The 9789-nt window shown below is 45.2% G+C and overlaps 1 long non-coding RNA gene across 1 annotated transcript; it reads right to left on the bottom strand.

Moving 5' to 3' along the window:
• Nucleotides 1-1254: 1254 nt before the first annotated feature.
• On the bottom strand, nt 1255-8184 carry LOC123616961 (uncharacterized). The gene is made up of 3 exons (XR_006725040.2): nt 8006-8184; nt 6302-7419; nt 1255-5968 (listed from the first exon to the last, which is right to left on the bottom strand). It is a non-coding gene; the product is annotated as an uncharacterized LOC123616961 (long non-coding RNA).
• Between the last annotated feature and the right edge of the window lie 1605 nt (nt 8185-9789).

The raw sequence follows: 9789 nt of genomic DNA, 5'->3' as shown, positions 1-9789 counted from the left end.
AATAGCTGTTTTCAATATGGACAGTGATTTAAAGTGAAGGACGGCTGCGCTGAGTGAACAAACAGTGATCTCAGCAGAGACATAGACACTGTAAAAATAACCATACAGAAATTCTATTGCCGAAAAGTACAACATATGCCTTTTTAAATTCACTGAAAGGGATTCAGAGAGATGGCATACTGCAGAAGGAAGTGTGAACTTGAAGACAGTGATGGAAATTATCTAATTTGAAGAAGAACAACAAAAAAGACGCCTTAGCCACAGGCAGAGGACCCACAGTGGGACTTCTCATCAGAAACGCCGGAGACCAGAAGAGAACTGAACAGCGTCTTTAACACGTGAAAAAAGAGACAAACTCTTAAACCAGAATTACAGAACCAGCAAAATATAATTCAAAATAAATGTGAAAGAATGACAATTTTTCATACAAGAAAGGTGGAGAATTAGTCCCCAATGAACCAAAAGTAAAGGAGATGCTAACAGGAGTTCTTCAAGCAGATGATAAGTGTGTGGAATGAAAGCTCAGATTTGCAGAGAAGATTGAAGCACACTGGGTGGGTGACTATTAAGAGAAGTCACATTGTGATAACCTTGTACCATGGAGGGAGGACGCATGGAGGTACCAAATATATGACAACACAGCACCAAGTCAGGAGGAGGCGCAGAATGATGCTGTTGGAAAGTTCTTAAATTTTAGATGAAATCATTTAATATTAACTCTAAGAGACTGATAAGGTAAGGATGTATATTGTAATCCCCAAGCACTTAAAACTCACACTCACACACACGCACGCACCTGCACACACGCACGGAAAGATGATGGAGGAAATGAAACTCTAAACTGTACTTGATTAAAGAAGGCAGCAGAGGGGAGATAAAGGAATAAAAACCAGAGAACAAATAACAAAAAGGGTGTATTAAATTCAGCTCTATCCATAATTACATGAAATGCAAATGGTCAAGAATTATATTCCAGTTGAAACACAGAGATAATTGGCACGCAGCCAAAAGCAAGACTCAGCTGTGACCTACTTACTAGAGAAAACTGAAACATAGAGATATAATTTGAAAGTAAAAAATTGGAGAAAAGATATGCCACGCAAACATTAAACATGAGAATTCTGATGTGTCTAAAATAACATACGGGGGGACCGGATAGCTCCCAGTATCACCATTAAAAATAAATAAAATAAATTAAGAAAAATAGCATATCATCCAAGACCAGGATTATAGAGGAAAAAAAGGGAAATTTAATCATGATAAAAGGGTCATTGTACCACAAAGACACAGAGTCGCGTATGAGTACAGTTAACAACTGCAGCAAAACATAAGACAAAAACAGACAGTAACAAATAGGTAAATCCACGGTTGCACTTGGAAGTCTTAAGCCCTCTCTCTCAGTAATTGATGGAACAAATAGTGAAAGCATAATAAAACAAATTTAAAAAAAACAGAATATTAAAGGATATAAAAGATTTGAAGAGCACTGTCAACCCATCTGACCTAACTGACACTTCTGGAAAACTCTACCAGACCACCCCAGCAACCACACCACGCACATTCTTCTCCAGGACATGGGAAATGGTCACCAGTGTAGATTGCTTAAGGGGCTGGAAAATGTGTCAATGCATTTCATAAGATAAAGATAAAAGCTTACATTATATGTCATCTGACTACAAGAAAATTAAATTAGATTTTAATAAAAATAAGAAATGTTTTAAAAATATCCAAATATTTGGAAATTTAAAAATACAGTTCTTTCTGTTCCCTTTTCCTGTCATTTATAGAACTGGGTGCACATTACCACAATCCAATTTTAAAACACAACCCCACAAAGTTTCATCTCACTTGTTTGCAATTAATCCCACTCCATTGCCTACCCTGGCCGAACACTGACTTTTTCTTCCTGTCACTATAAATTTGCCTTTTCTGGACATTGTATATAAAGAGAGTTATGCAATAGACGGTCTTTTACTTCTGTCTTCTTCCACGTAGAGTGTTGTTTTTGAGATCCATCTGTCCTGTAGCGTATACAGTGGTTGTTTTCTTTCATCACTGAGTGATATTCCGCTGACTGGATAGACCATGCTTGGTTCATCCATCCACCAGTTGGACTTTCAACTTGTTTCCAGTAAAGGCTTTTGTGAACAATGCCACTGTGATCGTCCGTGTACACACCTTTGCGTGAACACACGTTTTCCGTTGCCTTCAGTAGAACTGTTGGGTTGTATATTGACCTTTTTAAGAAACTGCCAACCTGTTTTGCAAAGTGACTGCACCATGTTACATTTCTGAGTGGTCTACCGTTGGGCCCGTTTTCCCACATCCTCAACCACCCTCAGTGGAGCTGGGCTTTGTTCCTCTGGTGGCTGTGAAATTCCCACTGTAGTTTCAATTGGCATTCCCCTGATGGCTCCTGACAGCAATCCTGTTTCCATGTTTCTGGCATGTGTATATCTTCCAGGTGAAATTTCTCCTCAAAACTTTTGTTTAATCAGATTATTTGTCTTCTTACTGAGTTGTGGTAGTCCTTTATGTAGTCTAGATAAAAATCCTTTATCAGACATACGATTTACAGATATTTTCTCACTGGGTGTGACTGGTTGTTTTATTTTCATAACAAATTCTCCTGAAGTGCCAAAGTTTTAATTTGATAAAGTCCAATTTATCTTTTTTTTTTTTGCTTTTATGGATTACATTTTTGCTCTCATTTCTAAAAATTTTTGCTCAATCCAAGGTTACAAGAATTTTTATCTATGTTTCCTTCAAGAAGATTTTTAGCTTTAGCTTTTATAGTTACGTCTATAATGCATTTTGAGTTAATTTGTGTGTGTGGTGTGAGGTAAGGATTCATGTTAATTTAACTTTATATATGTGGATATCCTGTTGTCCCGGCACCATTTCTTGAAAAAACTATCCTTTCCTTTATTGAATTATCTTGGCAGCTTTACCAAAAAAATCAAGGAACTATAAACACAAGGGTATGTTGCTTGACTGTCAAGCTTGCTGCATTATCCACAAAATTTTCCTTGAACCAACATCACTTTGTTTTGATTATTGTGCCTTTATGCTAAGTTTCAAAATAGAGTAGTGTGTGTCTTTTACCATTTTGGTTCTATTTCCAAACACATTTTTGGATCTGCTTGTCCATTTCTGAACATAAATCTATTGGGATTTGAGAGAGATTGTGTTGAATTTATCCATGGGTTTGAGGTGAATTTCCATCTGAACAATATTGAATCATCAGACCTATGGATGTGAGATATCACAAAATATATTTAGATGTTTTATTTCTTTCAGCAATGTATTATAAATTTCATTGTACAAGCCATGCCTTTCTGTTTAAATTTATTTCTAAGAATTCATTCTTTGGATGCTATTGTAAATAATATTATTTTTGGATTTTTTTTTTTATTTCTAGCTAATAAAAATGCAATTGATTTTTGTATACTGACCTTATATCCTGTGACCATCTAAATGAAACATGAGTAAAGAATAAATTTCAAGCGATACTAGAAAATATTTTTCAAACATAATGAAAATGCAGCAATTCAAAAGTTTGTGAAATGCAGCTAAAACACTGATTGATAGGAAATTACAGTTTTAAATGCTTATATTAAAAACAAAAAAGATTTATTTTGATTATCTAAGTTTCTCCCTAAGAAGCTCAAAAGGGATAATTAAATCCAAAGTAAATAGAGTGAAATTAATAACAAAGAAAAGAATTAATTAAATAGAAAAAAATGAAAGTCAAATTTGGTTTTTTGAAAAGATTGATAAAATTTTAAAACACTTAGCAAGATTGATTAAGAATAAAGAAAACACAAATTATCAACACAAAGATTGAAAGAACAGATGTTACTGCATATCCCACAAACATTAAAAAGTCAGAAAACTTCATGCCAACGACAACTTAAGTAAAGCAGACAAATCTTTTGGAAAGTACAACTTAACAAACTTGACAAAACATTACAAAAAACAGAAAAGTATAGGTGGTGTTCTTCACACAGATAAAACGATAATGTTCCACAACTATCAGTAAATTGAACCGAGCAGTATGCGAATATTAAATTTCCTGGAAGCAAGTAGACATGGCAGAATCGCAGTTTGTTTAACATTCAGATGTCAATCAATTACATTAACAGAATAAAAGATAATATTTTATGACAGTCTCTTTAGATACAGAAAAATAACTGTCTGACCCACCATCAGCAGCTATTTGTAATAAACACTCTTAAGAAACATCATTGAGGAAAAGCCAGGCAATCTGTTAAAGAACGTCTATTAAAAACACCTACAGCTAACACTGCTTAATGGTGAAACACTGAAAGATTCCTTCCCAGGACTTGGGAACAGGCAAGGATCTCTGCTCGTACTGTTTATATTGAACACCGTGTGGAAGAGTCTCTCCGGGCAGTGAGACAAGGATAGGGAATAAATGCATAAAGAGTTGAAGGGAAAATCTACACTGACTTCAGTTTCAGAAACAATTTTCACGTGAGAAAACAAGGAACCCATGAAAACAAAAAACAGCTTCTAACACCGGTAAGTGGTTTCAGCCAGGATGAGGATTACGGGGACAGTGTGCATAACTGAACTGTGTGCATTTAGAGCCGCAGCAAGAAAATGGAAAATATATTTACAACAGCATAAAAACTAAGCATCTTTAGAAATAAAGAAAAGAAAGTGTCTGCAGAACCCTACACCGAACCTGTAAGCAGCTATTGAGGTTAACTGAAGAAAATATAATGAATGGAAATAAATATTTTTTATTTTTTATATATATAAATGTTTTTCGTGAACTTGGAAGCTCAAACTTTATATATCAGTTCTCCCTAATTTAATTAACAGATTCAAGCAATCCCAATCAAAATTTTAAATTTGTTTGTAGAAATTGAGAAGAATTATGTCTATAGAGTTTCTAGATCTAAGAAAAGCGATGATTTCTTAGAGAAGACATAAAGAGCCATGAACTTTAAAATCCATCACAGATTTTATCAAGCTAAAAACTCTGCTTGTTCAAATAAACATTAAAATTTTAGAAACTACTGCAGATTACATCTATACAAATTCTCTCTCTATATATAAATTATACACGCAACTCAAACCAACTGAGAGCCACTTCCTACCCATAGAAATGCCCAAAATTAAAAATACTGACAACACCAAATATGCTCAAAGATTTAGCACTAGTGTGCCTTTCGTATGTTTCTAGTGGAAACGCAAAGCGAAGCTACTGCTTTGCAAAATGGTTTGCTAGACGTATATTTACCCGATTCCTCTCCAGTTCCGCTTAGAGAGACAATGAAAATGTATGTCCACAAAGTGGCTTTTGCAGGAATGTTTCCAGCAGCCTGAAACATCATGGCCCAGAGCTGGAAACCGCACAAAAGTCCGTCAGCAGCAGACTGGACCAGCAGACTGTGGTTTGTGCACCTGGAAGCCACTCATGAGTAAAACGTGCCAAGCTCCTAACACTCACGGCAGCGCGGATGCGCCTCAAAAGGCCCCAGGGCCAACGGAGCCCTTTCCAGCCGTGCACCTGCCGCGAGGCTCGCCCGCCTGGGTCCTAGAGCAGGAAGAAATGATCGGCGGTGACGGGTGTGGGAAGAGTGAGCTCCCCGTTAGGCGCTGTGCTGGGAGCGACTGGGCGGGGCTGGGAGGTGGCCTTCGGCCTGAAGGAAAAGCCAGGTCTTCATCACGGTGTGCGCCACAGGGGCACGTGTGTCTGCCAAAGCTTTGGGAACTCTGTACTCAGTGTCTGTGCATTGCCTGGTTTGAAATGCATGCCTTAAGGAAGTTAAAAACAAAGTCTCAGGCCATATCACGGGAGGGTGTGTTTTAATACAAACATCCAGAATGTAGCAAAGATTCTATAAAGTGGTTAAAAAAACGGAGATGGAGACTCCCAGGGAAAAGTGGACGAAAGACTCGAGCAGGCTGCTCTCAGAAGAGGGTCTCCAAATGGCTGAGAGGGAAAAACACATGTTCCGTCTCATTAGCCGTCAGGAAAATGCAAATAAATCAAAATGAGGTCGTATTCCACCCCCAATGGAAAGAGAAGTGACAGCAGTGAAGGTGGAGCCTTCTGCCGGAGGGTGGAATTCCATCACCTCCTGGAAGACTTAGCAACAGAGCGCGGGTGTCAAGCCCTAACACACCGGTGACTGCGGACCTAGCAACTCTGCTCCTAAGAAAACACCCAAGTGGTTACACACAACCTCTAACAGACACGCCCAGGGACGCTTCCAGAAGCTCGGCTGTGGGCGTCTAAACTGGGGAGGACTCAGACCCCGCGAACCTGGAGACGTGCGGCACCGTCCCTGTAGAAACGGACTCCTCCTCCCGCATCGACAGCGGTGACTCACACGGATGGCACGTCGAGGATGGAAGCCAGGCGCTGAAAGCTTCATCCGTGCAACACCGCGTTACGTGGCGCCCAGAGTTCACACGGCCGCGCCGAGGAAAACAGAGAACTTGTGTTACTCAGGGAAGTGGGGCGTTTAGGGACGGGTGGACCTTTGTAAATGGAGTGTCGCTGATCTACAGGGGCTGGTTTACACCAATTCTTTTCTTCTCATGGGGGGGGGTTAATTAGGTTTACTTATTTATTTAGTGGCGGCACTGGGAAGTGAACCCAGGACCTTGTGCGTGCTAGGCACGTGCCCTGCCACTGAGCTGTCCCCACCCCTCATACCAATTCTTTGGTTAGTATTTTAAGCATGGGACCAGGGTCAGAAAGCAGCCAGCCTTCCTGCCCTGTCTGGAAGGTGGAGAATGCCAGGTGCACATCCTCAGAGGCCGTGGCAGGGAGGACAGTCAGGAGGCCCCTGAGGTGCTGGTAACGCTCCGGATCTTGATCCAGACTGCAGCTCCATGTGCATTTGCTCTTAAAAGTCCCCCAGGCATTAGGTTTGTGCAATTTACTGAAGTGAAGTTTGCAAAGAAATACATTAATCAAACATTTAAAAAGAAACCTTTAAAAATGAGAAAAAACAGTTTTAAATAAAAAGTTAACACGTGTTTAAAAGTGAATTAGAAATAGCGTCAAAAAGAAAGAAAAAAAGAACTATGACTCTGGAATACAAACCTAGAGGCTGCATCTGATGGAACACCGCAAGAGCGGCTCGGAGCGGCTAGAACACGGGGCGTCGAACAGGCCAGAGTCAATATTCATACCCAACGGCAACAGCAGGCAGGATTTATACAGCTTTTAAGTTGGTCAGTGTCACGCATTTAACCCTCACACCAAACCTGCAAAGTGCTAATGTCACCCTCATCTCACGGGTGGGATTTCAGGAAGACGGAGACTGGAAGGAGCTTGCCCAGGGTCACCCAGCGAGGGCCTTTTCGAAACTAGGTTTAAACCCGGCCGTCTTCTTACTGCTCATGCATTTTTACCGCCGTTCAAAATCGTCTCTGGATGAGAGAATGAGAAAGTCTAATGTTTTTTTCTTTCCACAAAGAAAGAGAATAAAGAAGAAGACGTACTAGCGGAGATAAATTTCCATAATCCCAAAAGAAACGACCCCTGCAGGAGAGGAGGGGCTGCCCGTCGGAGCAGGGCGACCCCAGCGCCACAGCTGGGCACGCTGCTGCTGCGAGTACCCTCCGCCGCGACCCAGGCGGCCCCTGGAAATCAGCCGGGGAGAAGAGAGGTGGCTGGGATCATCAGCTCCACTCTGCCTGGCTGCCGCCTGCCCGCTCCCCCCGCCGTGACGCCAGCGGGCTGTGAATCCGGCCCCCTGCCCCCGGCTGCTGTCGCTGTGGCCAGCGGAGGGCGCCGCGCGCACCGGAGGGTGGGAGGGCCATTCCCCCCACCAGGGGCATTCCTCCCCCCCCCGCCCCCCGCTCCCTCCATCCCCAGCACCTCTTCTCCCGGGGCAGGGGCGTCACTGAGCGAGGCAGCTGAAGCACCGAGCCCCGTGCACCTCCTCCCTGGGTCAAGAGGCATTTCGGTGACTGGGCCTCAGGGCCTTGGCGCCGGGAGACCTGCCCCAGTTACCTCTCTGCTACTTTCCTTCCTCCCCTGAGACAGTCTCTCCTGTGAAATTTAAGTCGGGAGGTTTGGCGTCCTGGATTGATCCCATTTTCCTTCTTTTTTCCAACGCTCTTCCCTGTCCCCCATTTCTCTGTTGCGGTCCCAGTTTCCGAACGACGTCCACCCTCCTACGCTGGCTCCCACGCGCCCCGCGATCAGCCCCGCGCGTGCGCAGTGCGCCCGGCTCCGCCCCTCGCTGCGGCGGGCGCTCCCCCCCCCCCCAGGGGCTCCCGCCTCCTCCGAGCCCGCCCGCTGCAGTGGAGTCTTCGTGTCACCCGGAACGCAAGCCAGGACACGCTGGTCCGCGCCTCACCTCGCCCGGCCCTCCCCTCGCCACTTCCAGCCGGTGCCGCCCCCACCTGCGGTCTTGTCCACGTGGGGGAGGCCTTCTGCAAGGCCGCCTCTTGTCAGGACCAGTGCTGGAGAGGGAGCAGGGCTGCATGAGAGTGTCAGATGTGCCGCGCGCCCCAGCAGACGTCCCTCCATCTCGTCCTCATCGTGGCGCCGGCTGCCCGCCCTTCGTGAAGCCCTGAACAGACCCATTAAGACACGACAGGAAACTTTCTGCTTCCCCCCCTTCAGGAGGAAGATGCAATTCTGACCCGTCGTCTGAGATGCTTCAGAACCTAAGCAGAGTGCGGAAGCCGGTCCCCACCCCCGCGGACAGCCAGCCTCGCCCGGGTGTGGCGGCGCGTCGTCGCTGCCGCAGTAGACGAGCTGGGAGCGCGTCACTGCCCCACGGGGAGCGGGCGCGAGCTCACGGCGGCCGCTGTGCGCCCTCCGGCCCTCTCACCGCTGGGCCGTGAAGCCATCCTCGTTAGCGCCCAGCGCGGTGCTGCCACCAGCAAGGCCACGCGGAGAGACGCGTGCCCCCTGACCACCGCACACCACCAAGAATAATGCCAAGACCAGGCCCCAAGTCAGGTTCCGGTGAGGCCCGCGTTGCCCCGACGAAGGCATTAGAACAGGCGAGATCGTTGTCGTTAAAACGCAGCTCATCACCGTGGATGAGGGGACTTCAGGCGTGTGCCTTGGTTCGCTGAATTATGGAAAATTCAGGCGCTTTCGACTTTGCTTCTCAAAGGTAATCATGCTTCCCTCCCCCCACCGGGGACGGAGCGCGTGGCTGGGGGGCCCGGAGGAGCAGGGCATCTGTGTCTCACTCTGCTTCCACAACAGCACAACAACAAAAATAAATATCCGCTCATTAAAAGCAGAGAAGGAGAGATGTTTACACAGGAAACGGCCGCTTAGGATTTGATCCCCAGAGTGAAATGTCACAAGTAGCTGTTAATTTGAGTCTGTTTACTAAAAATGTAATGCCTGCAGAAAACCCTATCTGACTCATCACCAGTGTAATCACGTCGACCAGGAAGAGACGGGCACAGCCTGGGGGACACAGGCGTGCCCGGCGCCAGCGGGAGCGCAGGTGATTAACGCCACCGTGCTTCCCGCGGAGTGGCTCCGACCGCAGAGCACCCGGAGCCCCGGGAGAGGAAGCGGGCCCCCCCACCCCCGGCCGGCTGCAGCGGTGAGCGCCTTTTTTCCAGTCCTAAATATTATTGCAGTTAATGTGCGGTCCTTGCACGTTTCCTTGACTCTCCTGCTCAAAGGGGTTAATTATCACGATGATCATTTCATCACACGGTTTCGTTGCTCTGCCTGGAGAAACAAAAGGCACTTCCAGGTCCAGAGGATGGACACCCAGCAAGGTCATGTGTGTCGAACCCCGGAACTGGCTCCGACAC

Source organism: Camelus bactrianus, chromosome 12 (genome assembly GCF_048773025.1).
Source record: "Camelus bactrianus isolate YW-2024 breed Bactrian camel chromosome 12, ASM4877302v1, whole genome shotgun sequence".
NCBI classification, from domain to species: Eukaryota; Metazoa; Chordata; class Mammalia; order Artiodactyla; family Camelidae; genus Camelus; species Camelus bactrianus.
Note: the sequence above shows the minus strand (reverse complement) of the source record. Positions and strands in the feature narration are given on the sequence as shown.